Source organism: Callospermophilus lateralis, chromosome 1 (genome assembly GCF_048772815.1).
Source record: "Callospermophilus lateralis isolate mCalLat2 chromosome 1, mCalLat2.hap1, whole genome shotgun sequence".
Taxonomy (NCBI): Eukaryota; Metazoa; Chordata; class Mammalia; order Rodentia; family Sciuridae; genus Callospermophilus; species Callospermophilus lateralis.
The window spans coordinates 101,779,650-101,797,473 of record NC_135305.1 but is presented as its reverse complement, the minus strand read 5'-3'; the positions used below and the strand labels follow the sequence as shown (position 1 = coordinate 101,797,473).

At 39.7% G+C, this 17,824-nt stretch overlaps 1 pseudogene; it reads right to left on the bottom strand.

Moving 5' to 3' along the window:
- Positions 1–7,684: 7,684 nt before the first annotated feature.
- LOC143641940 (thyroid receptor-interacting protein 11 pseudogene) lies at positions 7,685–11,078 on the bottom strand (annotated as a pseudogene).
- Between the last annotated feature and the right edge of the window lie 6,746 nt (positions 11,079–17,824).

The window sequence follows — 17,824 nt, the reverse complement described above, 5'->3', positions numbered from 1 at the left end:
CCCCTGCACCTGTCCAGGGGTCCAGGCCTCAGCATCAGAGTAGGTCTCCCAACTACTTGCCCACACAGGACTACTGGGTACCACAGGGAGACCATCAGAGGTGGCAGCAGCACCCATGAAGAAATTTCTGCCATCCACTCAAGCAGAAAACATTGATGTTGCTCCCATGGAGGACACCCAGCTGCTTCCCATGAGTAGGAACTCAGACCACTACCTCCTTGTGTACCCCCATCTACCAAAGTGGGGCTCCCCTTGTTGCTGCTGTCTTGGGACTCAGCAGCAGTGGACACAGCTCTCTATGTGCAGTAGCCTGCCTGCACCCGGGAATTTCACACAGGCTCTGAAGTCAGCCCACACTGCAAGCCACAGAGCTCATTACTAAACTCATCATCCAACACCATCACCTGGCTCCCCCCACCTGACCCAAAACCTCACCTCTGAAAGCAGGAGCATCCATCTTGGGTCACTTTCATCACCATCTTCCAGGTACCCAGTTTCTAACTCCCCCTTCTCCCCAGCAGCTGCTAACTTGGCACAGTGGCACCCTGGTTTCCTTCACCATCCTGAGGGCACAGATACCAGCTAACAACAGATGACTCCACCTATTGGATGAGAAGGGAAGCAGGAAAGATACTGATCTCAAACCAAAACAAGCCCTGTGTCTTCCTTCAAGATTTTTTTTCCCCTCTCCCTCTCCTCTCTCCTACCCTCACATCCCCAACATATGTAAAACCAGTACTTTGCATGAATTAGAATTTTGAGGCCTGGGACATCTGAATAGTATATTACAGTTGTGTTGTACATCCTTTTTATTCTTATTTTTTTCCTTTTTCTTTTTTCTTACCAATTTCTGCTACTTTAACATTTTTTTTTATTTTTCTATATATGTGTGTGTTTGTTTTATGTACTCTACTGTCTTTCCACTTACTTGTCTACCCAAATTTACATCCTCTCCTTTCCCCTGCTACTAATCTTCCTCTTTAGATTTTTCTTTCACACTTCCTAAGATATAATAACTCCATAGCCTCACCTCCTACCTCCTCAGCATATCATCTTACTCCTCATCCCCACTTCTTTGTCTATCATCAGAAACTGTAAACCCTTTTACCAACTTAGTGGGTATATTGTAGATAATAATTGAATTCACAATATCTGTAAATTGTGACCAAATGTAAACATCTTATTAGCAAAAATTTGTTTTTAGGGTGTATATGATTTATATTGGGATATGATAACATTGCCCTTCACCTCAAAAGAGGTGATCCCTACAGGGGCACTGTAAGCCTGTAGGGTAAAAATGATAACACCTAGGATCCACAGTGCTGGAAGGGAATACACAACAGCAATATGGAAAGACAAGGGAAGAAAGTGCCCCAAACAAATCAAGACACCATATTATTAGAATCCATGGCTGCCGCAGTCTAGCTGGGCACAATTCAGGAGCCACTTGTCAAAAGAAACTAACTTTATTTTTAGAACCACACATGCCAAACAAAACAGCTCCTCAGGAAAAAACCCTCAGAGCCCAACTGCCACCACCGGCTTCCCACAAGCCACACTCTCACCCACCAGCCTCTCCACCTCCCACAATCCTCCTGCTCTTGAGGCCGACTGGCTGGGTCGCATGAGCGGAGCCAAAAAGTCCCCCAATGAGCAGCTCCGTGGTCTGAAATGGCAGGGAAACAGCCCAATGAGCATCACCGCAGAGGAGCCAATCAGCTAGATGTTGCTAGATGTTGCTGGGGCCGCTGTGAGCCAATCACCAGCTGGTAGTCTGAAAGGGCAGGGAAACAGCTCAATGAGCATCTCCAATGAGCATCACCGCAGAGGAGCCAATCAGCTAGATGTTGCTGGGGCCGCTGTGAGCCAATCATCAGCTGGCAGTCTGGAAGTTTGCTGGCAGCTGGAAGTTTGCTGGGGCCCCTTCGGCTGTGGCTCTCAACACATGGCCAGCACAGCAGAAGATATGATAGAAAGAGTTCAGGATGTACATAATTAAAATGTTCTGCAAATTAAAGAATGATATAAAAGACCAAATACAAGCAGCAAAAGATCATTTTGACAAAGAGCTACATAAACAAATATAAGAAGCAAAAGATTACTTCAGTAGGGAGATAGAACAAACAAACAGAAATCCTTGAAATGAAAGAAACAATAAACCAAATTAAGAGTTCAATTGAAAACATCACCAACAGATTAGACCACTTGGAAGGCAGGACCTCAGACAATGAACAACATATATAATTTTGAAAAATTATACACAGTATAAAGTGTATGAAACCATGAGCAGAACATTCAAGAAATATGGCATAGCATAAAATGAAAAAAGGTTTCTCTTTCTAAGGCATAGCTACATTGACAAAATCTGCAGGAAAATGCTCTTCAATGTACAACCTAAAAGTATAAATACGAACATCCTCATACACTTAAGCTTCAAGTCAGGATTTTTTTAAATAAAGGGCTGGTAAAAAATTCTAAGTTCTAAACATCTGGTGCTGGTGCAAGGAAGTGATTTCACTGATCCTTAGGATGCAAGTGTGTCTGGTGGCTGTTGTGGTGGTCGTCACATCAACCTGTATTCATGATGAAATCACAGAGAACCACATAGGCAGAGCTGTAGGGGACTGGTGTGTGAACTCTTGTTTTCAGCCTTTTGATACAAATTCTTCTAAAGATGATTCATATTTGCTTCAGGTCTACTTTGTGCACTACTTAAAGAATCCATGAGTAGTACTTTCTTTTCTATTTGTAAATTGCTTGAGGTTTAAAAGATAAACCACATGTTCCTATCCTAAAGGAGCTTGAAAATCAAATAAAGAAATGAGAAGTTGAAACAGAGAAAATTTAAAATTGAAAGACAAGGCTGATCTAAATAGCCACTAGGTATTTTGTCTTCATTTTTTATTTTTGTAAATTAAGATAAAGGATAAATCAAAAGTTTCCAGCTCAACTTGGGTGAAATCAGAGAAAAAAATAGATTATATAGCAAATACTTCTCTGACACCTGCAATTTCTAAAACCATTGAGAACATTTTATCAAAATTAAATTTTATTAAAATTCATATTGAACTATATAATTGTATTAAATAATTTGATTTATATTAAAATTTTTTAAAATTAATTTTACTAAACTAATTTTTTAACTAATTTTTTTATTTTCAATAAAATTTTAAATATAAATAAAAATTTTGTATAAATTTATTTATTAAATTTATAAATAAAATTAATAAAATTCATCAACAAAATTGATTAATAAAATAATTTAAATTAATGAAATTAATTCATATTATATTATGATTTATTTTAAATCAAATATGTGAAATCAGTTTTGACCCCTTCCTAACATGTTGATCTCACATAACTTGATGCATTAGGAAAATGTCAAAACTGATGTGTGTGTTGATGTGTGTGTGTGTATACACACACAATACCTTTATTTTATTTTTATGTGGTGCTGAGGATCAAACCCAGTGCCTCATGTGTGCCAGGTGAGCGCTCTACCACTGAGCCCCAGCCCCAACCCCAAAACTGAATTTTTTAATGGGTTGGGAGTGTATCTCAGTGTAGAGTACTTGCCTACCAGGTATGCAATTCTGGGTTTAATCCCCAACACCAAACAAGATATTTTTTAAAGAAAGAATGATTTCATAAAGATAGTATCAACCATTATATATAGATTATAAATAAATTATGAAATGTATTGGATACTATTAATCTAAACCACACTGAAGGCAAGAATGTGAATGCATCAAGCCATCCCTAATTTCTTCTTTTTTTTTTTTTTCCATCACTAATTTCCAGGGCTCATTACTACTGGGCTGGGAAGGATGATATTGAAGATCAGAGACTCCTTATCCACATGTATGCCTTGTTAACCTAATGTACTTTTGTGATTTGTATAATGAGATATTCTTACTACAAGACTAGACTTGACTTATTTATAAGACTAGGACTTATATGACCTAGACTTATTTATGAGACTGGAATTTCTAATTTTTTTAAGTAAGTTCCAATCTTATTTATTTACTTACTCACTTGAAGCATAGCTTTTAAGCTATAATTTTAAAAGCAGATGTATACAGGAAATGTTGCTTTTCTCCTCTTTTCTCTGAAATATTAGGCTGTCTGCTTTACCTGCTAACTTGGGAAAGCCTGTGGAGTGCTGATGCTCTCTGCTCTGTCCTGTGCATCCTGAGGTTACAGGCAGCATGTAGTGTGTGCTCTGGTGTGAGGTGGCATGGCACTGGCCTGGCATATAGAGCTGGTCCATCCAGAACTGAAACCTAGTGGCAGCAAGTTATTTTTTATTTTTTATTTTTCCAAACATACCCTTCCTTGCTGAGGCTAGGGCCTTTCCTGGACCCCTGCTGGGGAGTACCTGAAGCCTGGACTGGGGAGCCTGGATTCTACCCAACTGCTCTAGTGAGTCAGGTCATGCATTTCTTCATACTGCAGCTTCATGGCAGCTTCTATTGGAATAACATTCTGAGCTAGGTTTGGGGTTTGAAAAGCAAGATCTGATTATTAATAACAAAGGAATGAAAGGAACAAGATGGGAGGTAAAGAACTTGTTAGCCAGAGGACAGTGTACTAGCAGTAGTTCCTCCCAGTGACCTGCTTTCCAACAGCCATCAGGAGGAATTGCCTTGGTTTGTTCTCTCTGTGGGTCTGGAGGGAAGTAAGCTCTCCACGGGAGATAGTGTGTCTGGCTCTGGTGCTCCACCCTGAGTTCCTGATCTCTGCTTCCCCCAGGAGCACTGTCTGTTTTTTATTGCTACAATAGAAGACCACAGACTGGGAAATTTATAAAGAAGAGAGGTGTTCTTTTTAGTTTATTTTTTATTAGTTCTAATCAGTTATACAAGACAGCAGAAAGCTTTTCAATTCATTGTACACAAATGGAGCACAACTCTTTGTTTCTCTGGTTGTACATGATGTAGAGTCACGCCACATGTGCAGTAATACTTGTACATAAGGTAATGATGCCCATCTCATTCACCATCTTTCCTAGCCCCATTTCCCCTGCCTTCTCTCCCCCACCTTGGCCCAATGAAAATTCCTCCATTTTCAACCCCTTCCCCATTATTCATCAGCATCCACTTATCAGAGGGAACACTCAGCCTTTGGTTTTTCAGATTGGCTTACTTTTCTGAACATGATATTCTCCAACTCCATTCATTTAGTCCAACTGCCATAATTTTATTCTCTTTTAATGCTGAGCAATATTCCCTGGTGTACATTTACCACATTTTCTTTATCCATTTATCTAATGAAAGGCATCTAGGTTGGCTCCACAGTTTAGTTATTGTGAATTGAGCTGCTGTAAACATTGATGTGGCTGTGTTACTACAGTATGCTGATTTTAAGTCCTTTGGGCCTCTGCAGCAGTGGACACAGTCCCCTATGTGCAGTAGCCTGCCTGCAACCAGGTACTTCACAGAAAGTCAGCAGACACTGCAAGCCACAGAGTTGGTCACTGAACTCATCTTCCAACATCATCTCCTGGCTCCCCCCACCCAACCCGACACCCCACTGCTGAATCCAGGAGCCTCCATCTTGGGTCACCTTCATTATCATCTTCCAGGTACCCAGTTTCTAACTCCCCCTTCTCTCCAGCAGCCACTAACCCGGCACAGTCACACTCTAATTACCTTCACCACCCTGAGGGTGGAGATACCAGCTAACAACAGAGGACACCACCTTTCGGATGAGAAGAGAAGCAGGAAAGATACCAATCGCCAAGCAAAACAAGCCCTGTGTCCTCATTCAAGATTTTTTTCCCTTTTTTTCCCCTTCTCCCTCTCCTGTCTCCTGCCTCACATCCCCAACATGTGTGAAGCCAAGTGCATTGCCTGAATTAGGATTTTGAGGACGGGGATGTCTGAATAGTATATTTGAGTTGTGTTGTACATTTTATTTTTTTTTTTATTTTTTCTTTCTCTTCCACCAATTTCTGCTATTTTAACATTTTTATTTTTCTTGATATATATGTGTGTTTGTTTTATATACTCTACTGTCTTCCCACTTTCTTGTCTGATCTATATAGCCACTAGGTATTTTGTCTTCACTTTTATTTTTGTAAATTAAGATAAAAGATGAATCAAAAGTTTCCAGCTTAAGTTAGGTGAAATCGAAGAAGAGAAAAGAGTAGATTATATAGCAAATAGTTCTCTAACACCTGCAATTTCTAAAACAATTGAGAATATTTTATCAAAATTAATTTAATTTTATTAAAATTCATATTAAATTATATATAAACATTAAATACTTTGATTTCTATTAAAATTTATTTAAATTAATTTTTTAAACTAATCTTAAAAAATTCAATAAAATTTTAAATATAAATCATTAATTTTAATAAATAAAATCAATTAATAAAATGAATTAAATTAATGAAATAAATTAAATTCATAATTTAAATAAAAAATAAATTAGTGAAATTAATTCATAATAAACTATAATGTGATTTATTTTAAATAATTTAATTTATATTAAATTTTATTGGAATCAATTTTAATAAAAATGTTCTTAATGGTTTTAGAAATTACAGGTGTCAGAGAAGCATTTGCTACATAATCTGCTTTCTCACTTCTCTCATATCACCTGACTTAAGCTAGAAACTTTTGATTTATCTTTTACCTTAATTTACCAAAATAAGAAAGGATTTAACTTCTCTTTTGTTAACTTTTTTATCTTTCAAAACTGTGCATTATTTCTATACTCCACTTTTTTTCCTTGATCAAATGTTTTTAAAAATGTGTTTATACGGGGCTGTGGATGTGGCTCAAGCGGTAGTGTGCTTGCCTGGCATGCGTGCGGCCCGGTTTTGATCCTCAGCACCACATACAAACAAAGATGTTGTCTCCGCCGAGAACTAAAATAAATAAATATTTAAAAATTCTCTCTCTCTCATCTCTCTCTCTTTTAAAAAAGTGTGTTTATAAGCATTACTGAAGGGCCCAGATATTTATGTAAATAGTCCAGATATTTAATGATACATTCTTACAAATTAAAAAGGATGCATGTGATTATACTTTGGGTCTGACTGACAAAAGTCCTCTTCCTTCTGGACATATTTAACATCTAGAAAACAAAATGAACGTCAAGTGACTTTTTTATAGAAGGAAGTAAAATGGATAGGTGTCATAGTATTTGGATTAAAAGAATCTTAGAATTTATCCACTAAACTTCATGTTCAGGCCCTCCCACTGTAATTTTCTTTTAGTAGTTATTCAGTGTTTTCTTTTATAAACTAAAGAATTCACAACTTTTCTACATCATATTTTGTTTTCAGATAACCCAAATTCTGAGGTATGTATCTTTTTCATATGAGTTTCAAATGGGTTGGATTTTTCTTCTGTTCTGTTATATAAATGTATCATTTTTATCTTAATATAATTAAATGTAACAAATATAATCCTAAAAAAGGGGTTGGAGCTATGGTTATTATTGCTGTTGATTACCTGATAGCATCAGAACAAAATATCACTTGAAAAAGAGGACTAAGGTAAACAAAGAAAAATAAAACAGTGCTACAGCAAACACACACACCAAAAATGGGGAGGGGGAGACAAAATACCTGGTACTTCTATGTATGAACTTTTTTCTTTGTCCCTACAAATACACAACTTCTTTTCCAAAAGGCCACTTTATTAAAAGAACAAAGTGTTTATTCCTTAAAGTGCTAACTCATCTCTGGCTTGATAATCGCTTTGAATTGCTTTCAAAGGTCCTTTAGTACAACCCTGGTGCTATTGTATGGCGACACTGGCAATGGTGTAAAAGTGGGCATGAAGTCTGAGATGGGATTCAAAAGGAGATTCCCAGGTCCACCAGGTCCAAGTCCATCTAGGCTAATCAGTGGCACAGCCGCAGAACGCGGTGCCAAGAATGGATTCACAGCCTCTCTTTTACCAGCTCTGAATTCTGCTGCGTCTGTCACACTTCTTGGTACATTGGCACATTCCTTTCTCCTTCCTCTGGAGTCTAGACACTTCATGGCACGAGCAGAAAGTTTTGGTGATGGAATGGATGAATGAGATTCTGTTTTCAGAAATTGGACAAAAAGTTCTGAAAAAGAACTCTTCAGCCCAGGTTGCTCTTTTAGTGACAAAGATGTGTTGGGGATACATTGGGATCCTCCTGCAAGCCAACCCATCATCCACTTAGTAACACCAGCATCATCTTCAATCAACAGCTGCTCCATTTCCTCCTTTTGAATGCCCAGGATGCTTCCCATTAACCTTAACACTTTGGGACGCTGATTTTTCGGTGTCTGGAAATGCCCAATGAACAGGTTTCTCATTAGGACTTTGTCCACTTTTCCTTCTGTGCCATTTTCCGAGTTCATCCATTCCTTTTGGGCATCGTCCAATATTTCTCGTGGGAGCTCACTTTGTTCAATCTGTTCTTCCTTTCGATGGAACTGTTGTGTAAGTCTGGTTGCTGAATCCAACACACGTTCGGCTTCATCCAAGCGTTCCTGTAATAACAATGCCTCTCTTTCTAGATTTTCTGCCTTTTCCTTCCATTCGGTGGTACGTTGTCTTTCCTTTTCTAATTCAGCGGAATACATAGCTTTTTCTTCTTGTTGGGAACGCTCTAGAACCTTTTGCAGGTTAGTGAGTGACATGGCATACTGCTTTCCTTGTTCCTGGTAGAGCGAAAGCTGCAGTGCGTTCTCATCCCTCTCTTGGGAGAGGAAACGCACCTGTTTCTGCAGGGACTCTACCTGCACACTGGCTTGATGACTTGCATTAGAAGAGGAGAGCAGCTTTTCTTCCAATAGAGTGACTTTCTCTCTCAGGTTTTTCTCTGTCTTCTCCGCAGCCCAAATTTCCCGGGTATAAGAATCTTCTGATTCTAGAAGATGGCTCCTCAGGCTTTGTACCTCCTGCTTTAAGTGTAATTCTTTGTCACGTAAGTGTTGAACCTCTTGCTCTAAGGTCCGGTTTGCCATCTGTTGGTGCTTTAGAGACAAGGTGACTTGGTCTCTCTCCTGCTGAAATAGGATGGTCTTCTCCTGCATGGATTCAAGTGCTTTTAAAAGCTGACTGAAGTCCCCAGCCTTGCCATCTTCTTTCTCTAGTAACAGCTGCTCAAAGGCAAGAGCTTGCTCCTTCATGGACTGGCACTCGTACTCTTGTTCTAGCAGGATCACAGAGAACTTCAAGTTGGTCTCTTGTAATGCTTGATACTCCATTTCCTTTTCTTGGGATGTTTCTATCATTTTTTCATTTTCCCCTTTGAGTTCAGAAATGACCATTTCTAAATTTAATATCCTCTCTTTTAGGTTGGTTATTGCTTGCCTCAACAACTCGTTTTCATTCACTTTGTCAGTGAGCTTTTCATTGGAAGAAAGAAACTGTTCACTTTTGGCTTGGATGAAGAGGTCTTTCTCGTTCAGTAAAGTGTTTAACACATCTTGTTCTTCCTTGAGCTGTTTAATTTCGGAATCCATTTCTTCATGTTCTTTGTTTTCTCTGTCTGTGGCAGCAGCAATTGCATCAGACAACCTGTAGTTATTTTCCTGGAGCATCCTAATGGTGGCCTCTTTTTCTTGCAGTGACTGTCTCAGCTCTTGGACCTCTGCTGACTGGGAGGTATGTGATGACGCAGCCAAGAGCTGGGGTGGAATCATATCAAGTTTTCTTGAATAAGTTTTAGCCTGAAGAGCTTGTTGTGGGATAGCTTGAGTGAGTTTACCAACTTCATCATCAGATAGCTGATCAGTCTGGTTGGTTAAAGATCTACTCTTTTCATTTACAAGTTGAATTTCAAGTTCCCGTTCTTGGATTGATTTCACTCCTTTTTCAGTTTCACAGTGATACAGGTCGTGTTTTTCACTTCTGTTTTCTATATGAACTTTTAACTTTTGTTTTTTAAAAAGTATGAGAATTGTCTGCTGGAGTGTTGTGTGTGTCTTCCTGCAACTGGGCTTTTATTTGTTCACTGATTTTCTGCAAATTCCCAATTTCCTCATCTTTCTGCTCCATCACAGAAGGCTGCAATTCACTACATTCCAGCTTCAAGGTTTCACACTGTTCCATTATTTGTTGCTTTTCCACACTGAGCTGCTCTTTTTCTCTCTTCAAGACCTCTGTGTCATTTTGTGCCAAAGATAATTGTTTGTTTATGTCTTTTAGTTGATCCTCAAGTTCTTTGATCTTCCTTGAAGACTCTAGTTTTTCAGTTTGTAGAACCTGAATCGTTTTTTGCAAGTCACAGATTTTAGACTCATCAGTTACTCTTACTCCCAAATCACCTTGCTGTAACTGATTTTCAAGTGTTTTAATTTTTTCTTCAGAGTCATTTAGTTCCTCTCGATACCGGCGACTCATCTCTGCCAGTTTCTGTTGGTGTACATTCTGCAAAACTGCAATTTCAACTTGATGATTATCAAGTTCTTGATTTCGGTTTTGTTCAAGTACCTTAATAGTACTTTGTAGTTGGCAGATTTCACTTTGATCCGAATTATGTGTTGCCTGTGCCTGAGCTATAGAGCTCCAACGGCCAACTTGGGATTCAAGTCTTGAAACTTCAATTGACAGTCTGTTGATTTCTTGTTGTGCTGAAATGATGTCACTGAAGTCCATGTCATCATTGGGAAAAGATGAACAATGACTAATGTCATGACCAAATGAAGACGGGGCAGTGGTTGATGGTACACCACCAGCTCCTGAATGCAGTGGTTGGGCAGCTGACTTCAGTTGCAGCAACTCATCCTCTAGTACAAACTGTCTTGCTTTCAGTTGCCTGATTTTGACTTCTTTCTGTGCCAGTTCATTTCGGTAATTTGCAGATTGATGTTGGATCCGTAGCTTGGATGCTGCATACCTTTCTTCCAGCTCAGTACAATAGTTTTTAAGTCTTTCATTGTCATATCTGATCATCCATTTGCTATCTTCAATGTTCTTTCTCCAATAATTAGGTAAACCTGCTTCTACATCCTCGAAATCATCGAGAATCTTGTCCTCGGTGACATTGGACACATGGCCGGTGAGGGAAGCCAAGCTGTCCCCCACCTGACCCAAGGAGTGGCCCAAGCTGGAACCTAGGCCTCTAAACCAGGATGACATCTCTGCAATTTCAGTGAGCCATCAGACCCACTCTGAAAACCACCTCTGTCTCTATCCACCTCTGAAAACCACCTCTGTCTCTATCCACCTCTGAAAACCACCTCTGTCTCTATCCACCTCTGAAAACCACCTCTGTCTCTATCCACCTCTGTTCTGAAACTCCTGGAATGCTGGGGGGTCAATTATGACCCAAACACTCAGAATTCCACACAAGGTGGGGCTCATAGCAACTGTTGCTTTCTGTCTAGAAATGCAGAGGCCTGGCCTGGGCTTGTGCTAGTGACTAGCCACCAGTGGCCCAGTCACCTCCACGGTGCCTGGGCTCCTTCTCTCCACTTTCCACCCTTGGGCTTGGGTGACTTCTAGCCCAGTGTTAGCAACTTTCTCCAGCTGGCACCTGGGCACTGGAGGCCATATCACCCCTACCCATTCTTAATCATAGTAAACTTGAAACTTTCCCACTAAGATCACGAACAGTCAAGGGTATCCTCTCCTACTATTTCTTTTTAACATCTTGCTGAGTTCCTAGCTAATGTCATAAGTCAAGAAAATGAAATTAACGTCATACAGGAATGGGAAGAAAGATAAACATGCTAGTAAGGTGTCTTCTACGAAGGGACCATCTTATAATTTTTACTTTATTCTATGTTGGTAATTAATATCTTTACAGCAAAAGGAAGGTTATATTCAACTTCTTCAGCTGTCAAATCAGTTTTCACCCCTTCCTAACACGTTGAGCTCCCATAACTTGATATGTGAGGAAGGTGTCAAAATTGATACACACACACACACACACACACACACACACACATATATATATATAATTTAGATGGAAATAATACCTTTATTTTTTTATTCATTGCTGAAGATCAAACGCAGTGCCTCATGTCTACCTGGTGAGCACTGTACAACTGAGCCCCAGCCCCAACCCGAAAACTGATTTTTTTAATGGGTTGGGAGTATATCTCAGTGGTAGAGCACTTGTCTACTAGGTATGCAGTCCTGAGTTTATTTCCCAACACTAAGAATGATGATTTTTATTATTGATTTTATTTTTTTAATACATGACAGTGGAATCAAGTGTAATAAGAATCAATTCTTATTACACATATAGAGCACAATTTTTTATATCTCTGTTTGTATGGTCACACCAATTCATGTCTTCATACATGTACTTTGGATAAGGATGTGTATCACATTTCACCATCATTGCTAACCCCCTGCTTCCTCCCCTTTCTCTCCCACCATACTGGCCTATCTAGAGTTCCTCTACTCTCCCATGCACCCTATCCTTACCTCATTATGATCAGTCACCTTATATTAGAGAAATATTCAGCATTTGTTTTTTGGGATTGGCTAACTTCACTTAGCATTATTTTGTCCAGCACCATCCATTTACCTGCAAATGCCATGATTTTATTGTCTTTTATTGCTGAGTAATATTCCACAAATGGTGCTAGGAAAACTGGAAATCTATACGCAACAAAATGAAATTAAACCCCTGTCTCTCACCATTCACTAAACTCAACTCAAAGTGGATCAAGGACCTAGGACTTAAACCAGAGACTCTGCGTCTAATAGAAGAAAAAGTAGGCTGTAATCTTCATCATGTGGGATTAGGCCCCAACTTCCTGAATAAGAGCCCTAAAGCACAAGAATTAAAACCAAGATTGAATAAATGGGATGGAATTAAACTAAAAAGTTTCTTCTCAGCAAAAGAAACAATCTGTGAGGTGAATAGAGAGCCTACATCTTGGGAGCAATTTTTTACCCCTCACACATCAGATAGAGCACTAATCTCTAGGGTTTACAAAGAACTCAAAAAGGTAAGCACTAAAAAAACAAATAGCCCAATCAATAGAAGATCTTTTTTAAGAAAGAATTATTCCATAAAGATAGTATCAATCATTATATATAGATTATAAATAAATTATGAAATGTATTGGATACTATTCATCTTAACCACACTGAAGGCAAGAATGTGAATGCAGATGCCCAAATCAAAACATCACCAATTAACAGGGAAAGGGCTCATTACTACTAGGCTGGGGAGAATGATATTGAAGATCAGACTCTTTTTCCACATGTATGCCTTGTTAATCCAATGTACTTTTGTGATTTGTATAATGAGATGTTCTTGCTACAAGACTAGACTTGACTTATTTATAAGACTAGGACTTATATGACCTAGACTTATTTATGAGACTGGGACTTCTAACTTTTTTCTTATAAATAAGTCCTAATCTTATTTATTTATTTACTCACTTTAAACATAGCTTTTAAGCTATAATTTTAAAAGCAGATGTATACAGGAAAGGTTGGTTTCCTCCTCTTTTCTCTGAAATATCAGGCTGTCTGCTTTACCTGCTAACTTGGGAAAGCCTGTGGAACACTGATGCTCTCTGCTCTGTCCTGTGCATCCTGTGGTTACAGGCAGCATGTAGTGTGTGCTCTGGCATGGAGTGGCATGGCACTGCCCTGGCATATAGAGCTGGTCCATCCAGAGCTGAAACCTAGGGGCAGCAAGTTGTTGCTGTTGTTGTTCTCCAAACATACCCTTTCTTGTTGGGACAGGGCCTTTCCTGGGTCCCCTGGGGAAGTAGGTGAAGCCTGGACAGGGGAGCCTGGATCCTATTCAGGTGCTCAAGTGAGTCAGGCCATGGATTTCTTCATACTGCAGCTTCATGACAGCATCTGTTGGAATAACATTCTGTGGGGTTTTAAAAGTAAGATATGATTATTAATAACAAAGGAATGAAAGGAACAAGATGGGAGGAAGAACAAGATGGGAAGAACCTGTTAGCCAGAGGACAGTGTACCAGCAGAAGTCTCTCCCAGTGACCTGCTTTCCAACAGCCATCAGGAGGAATTGCCTTGGCTTGTTCTCTCCGTGGGTCTGGAGGGAAGCAAGCTCTCCACGGGAGATAGTGTGTCTGGCTCTGGTGCTCAACCCTGAGCTCCTGATCTCTGCTTCCCTCAGGAGCCCTGTCTTTCTGGTTTTTATTGCTAGGATTGAAGACCACAGACTGGGCAATTTATAAAGAAGAGAGGTAGGTTTGTTTCATTTTATTTTTTATTAGTTCTAATCAGTTATACATGAGAGCTGAAAACTTTTCGATTCATTGTATACAAATGGAGCACAAATTTGTTTTTCTGGTTGTACATTAGGTAGAGTCGCATTACATGTGCAGTCACACATGTACCTAGGGTAATGGTGTTACTCTCATTCCATCATCTTTCCTTCCCTCCTCTCCCCTCCCCTTGGCTCAGTGAAAGTTCCTCCATTCTTACCCCCTCCCCCCATTATGTATCAGCATCCACTTACCAGAGAGAACATTTGGCCTTTGGTTTTTCAGATTGGCTTACTTTGCTTAGCATGATATTCTCCAATTCCATCCATTTACCTGCAATTGCCATAATTTTATTCTCTTTTTATGCTCAGTGATATTTAATTGTATATATATACCTCAGTTTCTTTATCCATTCATCTATTGAAAAGTATCTAGATTGGTTCTACAGTTTAGTAATTGTGAATTGAGTTGCTGTAAACCTTAATGTGGTTGCGTTACCATATATGCTGACTTTAAGTCCTTTGGGTATAGACTGAGGAGTGGGATAGCTGGGTCAAATGGTGGTTCCAGTCCAAGTTTTCTAAGGAAGTTTCATATTGCTTTTCAGATTGGCTGCACCAATTTGCAGTCCCACCAGCAATGTATGAGTGCACCTTTCCCCCTACAAACTGCCATTCAGACTGGTGCGAGATGAAATCTTAGCATAGTTTTTATTTGCATTTCTCTAATTGCTGTGTCATTGAATATTTTTTTCATGTATTTGTTGACCATTCATATTTCTTCTTCTATGAAGTGTCTATTCAGCTCCTTTGCTCATTTATTGAGTTATTTGACTAAACTCATTTTTTTAAACATTTTGTTATGTATCAATTTAATTTTCTGTATAGAATTGGAACTTTTTACCTAAATACATTGCTGTACATGGATGAACTGTGCTTTATTCAACCATTTTCTTATTGTTGAACATTTAAGTTGAATTCTTAATAGCTATCATTCTGACTGTAGTGAGAGGAAATCTTAGAGTAGTTTTGATTTGCATTTCTCTAATTACTAAAAATTTTGAACATTTTAATATATTTTGTTGATTTAATATAAATCTTTTTCTGAGAAGTGTCTGTTCAGCTCCTTAGTCCACTTACTGATTGGGTTGTTTGTTTTTTTGATGTTTTTTGAGTTCTTTACATACAATGGCGGTTAGTGCTCTATCTGATGGGCGTGCGGCAAAAATTTGCTCCTCAAATGTAGGCTCATTGTTCACTGCATGGATTGGTTATTTTGCTGAGAAGAAGCTTTTTGTGTTGAATCATACCATTTATTGATTCTTGATTTTATTTATTTATTTATTTACTTATTTTATTATTTCTTGCAATTTAGATAGACTTCGTGTTAAAGAAGTCGGGGCCTAATTCAAAGTGATGAAAATTTGGGCCTACTTTTTCAACAATAGAGGTGTTTTGATTTTGGAATCTGGGAGATCCAATGACATGGTGTTGGCATCTGTTCAGTACATATGGGGCTACTTGTTGCATTATAAATAGCAGCGGGCATTGTTAGATAAGCCAGAGCAAGTATGCTAGCTCAGTTCCCTCTTTCTCTTCTGATAAAGCCACCAATGCCATCATGAGGAACTCTTTCATGACCTCATCTAACCCTAATGACCTCTCAAATACCCAATTCCAAATATCATTATCATAAGAGTTTGGGATTAAGTTTTCAATACATGGACTTTTGCAAGAGATATTCAAATCATAGTAAGTCCAGTGGCAATCTTAGGCGTTATCTGCCTGTTTGCTGCTATTTTAAGTTTTTTGGGTGGGTGTTGAAACATGGTACTTCCCTTCCCTTCCCATGGAACAGCTTGGAGCAAAATGGATTAATAACATAGGACTTACAGAAAGCCCAGCTATGACAAAGAGAACCCTAGTAAGTGACCAGAGGCTCTGCCAGCTGGATCTCTAGCCCCTGCACTCTCTTTTCTCCAATCCTGGTCTTCTTCAGTGGTTCCTCTGGATGAGTTCCCTGTGTACTGGAGTGCTCCATAAATGAAAAGGGATGAAGAACATAACATGATTGTCTTGATTTGATGCTTTTTAGAATTTTAAAAATGTCTTGGGCTGAAATTCAAAAAACATAAAACCAATTGCTTTAAAATGAACAACTTAATAGTCTCTTGTGCATTCAGGATGTGGGATTTTAATAGTTTAAGTAATTTAGAATCATTTGTCTAGTCAAAGCCATATGTTATGAATCTGGCATATGTGTGTTATTTAGCCTGGGTGGCAGTCCAAGAAAAGGAGCTCTCCTCAACCTGTTTCCCTGATGAGGACCTCAAGGCCTAGCCTTGTCTGAAATGACATGGCTAATCCACTGACTTACTCACACTTTGGTGTTCTGTTTTGTTTTTCCCACTCTACCATGTTGCAATTTGGGGTAAATAATTTAATTCTCTGCATGGGTTCTGAGATAAGGCAGGATAAAGCCAAGGACCAAGTAGCTTCTCACCTCTGACCTGCTTCACGACCCTCCCACATCACAGGCTTAGGATGGACCTCAGGCAATATCCTGAATGCTGAGTGCTTTGGCATCTTGTGGATTCACCTGGCCTCTGATTGGGGAACTTCTTCGTACCCTGACCTTCTGGTCAACCTCCCTTTATGTGGGAAAGGATGAAGATTGGGACTTTGATCCGTGCCACCCTGTCTGCTGCAGACCTCTGGGTGCTGTACTTTCTGTCCAGTTCTTTCCTTGGTCACAAGGAGCTGCAGAATTAGGATTACATTTGGTCACCTCCTCTCCATTTGCTCACTGAGAGGCTTTTAAGCAGTGCCTCCCCTTTGAGTGTCCTTGTGACCAGCATGTGGCTCACATTCTCTGTGCTGCCTACACTGATGCTCATGCAGCCAGATTACCCTATTGGGGAAAGGCAAACTATGGATGCTAATGTCAGATTCAGTGGGGGGGGGGAGTGAGAATTCACTGAGTAGAAGAAGGGGAATGGAGAGGGATGGAGACTAGATCAGACCGTGAGGAAGGAAGGAGAGAATCCTAGGTGTCTGATGTCAGAAACAAACCCCACCTAGAATCTGGGACCAGAGGGCAGCACTGTGGGGCCCAGAGTGATGGGATTAGTAGATTCTCTGTATGATAAAGGATACATTTGAGAAAATGTGTCAGATATTGGAAGGAGGCATTGTGCTTCATCACTGGAGTTGGTGGGCAGAGCATACAATGTACCTAGTGGGGTGGTGCCCGGGGATGCGTCTCCTGTACCCACCCAACTGAGACCTCTAGTCCTCCCTTTCTTTCCCTGTCCTCTCCTTTCCTCTCCTCTCCTTCATATTCTCCTCTCCCCTCCCCTCTTCTCTATCCTATACTATCTGACCCCACTACGAGGAGAGAAGAAGTTTGCAGGGGTTGTGTAGTGCTGGGGTCAGCACCTTACACCTGTCATAGTACAATCCCTTCAGCCCATGGTTTTTAGGGCTAATGTAATCCTGCATTTTCAGTTATTCTGGGGTAAGTGTGAGTGACCCAGGGCCCAGGAACAGGTGTTGTCTACCTGCTCAAGCTGGAACCCTGTGGAACAGCTGCAGGTGGCTCATAGTTCTGGAGGCCAAGACAAGCTGAAAGGGTGGGTCAGTGTGAGGGGATTCTGTTTCAAACCTGGTAAGTCAC